This window comes from Olea europaea, unplaced genomic scaffold (genome assembly GCF_002742605.1).
Source record: "Olea europaea var. sylvestris unplaced genomic scaffold, O_europaea_v1 scaffold2921, whole genome shotgun sequence".
Classification (NCBI taxonomy): Eukaryota; Viridiplantae; Streptophyta; class Magnoliopsida; order Lamiales; family Oleaceae; genus Olea; species Olea europaea.
The window spans coordinates 69,159-69,714 of record NW_019247792.1 but is presented as its reverse complement, the minus strand read 5'-3'; positions in this window follow the sequence as shown (position 1 = coordinate 69,714).

Below are 556 nucleotides of genomic sequence, written 5' to 3'. Positions count from 1 at the left end.
TGTACTCGTCCTACTATGTGAGAAGATTGCAGTAGAAAATACTAAATAAAACAAAACAAAATATTCCTCTGAAAAGTTGGCAGTCTAAAAAAGGCCAACATTGACGAATGATGCTGGCCCAAGATGCATTGTGTCCTCACGCAGTCACACTCTCTTTGATGTTCACGCATTGGGTCCTCATACAGTCACACTCTCCTTGATGTTCTACAAATGTTAACGAATCTTGCTATAATATCAAGGTAGGTGAGGATTCTTGGATGATTTTGGGATGGTACCTGCTTATAATAATTTTGATTAGTTCTGAACGGTTCAAATTTGATAGCTTCACAGGTATCAGTTAAGAACTGAATCAGGAAAAGAAGGGCTCGATGTTTCTACTGAAAACTGGACTTTACAAAAGATTATGTTGTGAGGACATTGTTCCTATACAACTTAAGAATGTTCATACTTCGTATTATGATTTTGACATTGGAACCATGAAGTTGTCTATGAAGTTTGAAACTATGAGGAAGTTTGAATTTTGGAAACCCAACTTATTTCAAAGTGAAACTCTTAC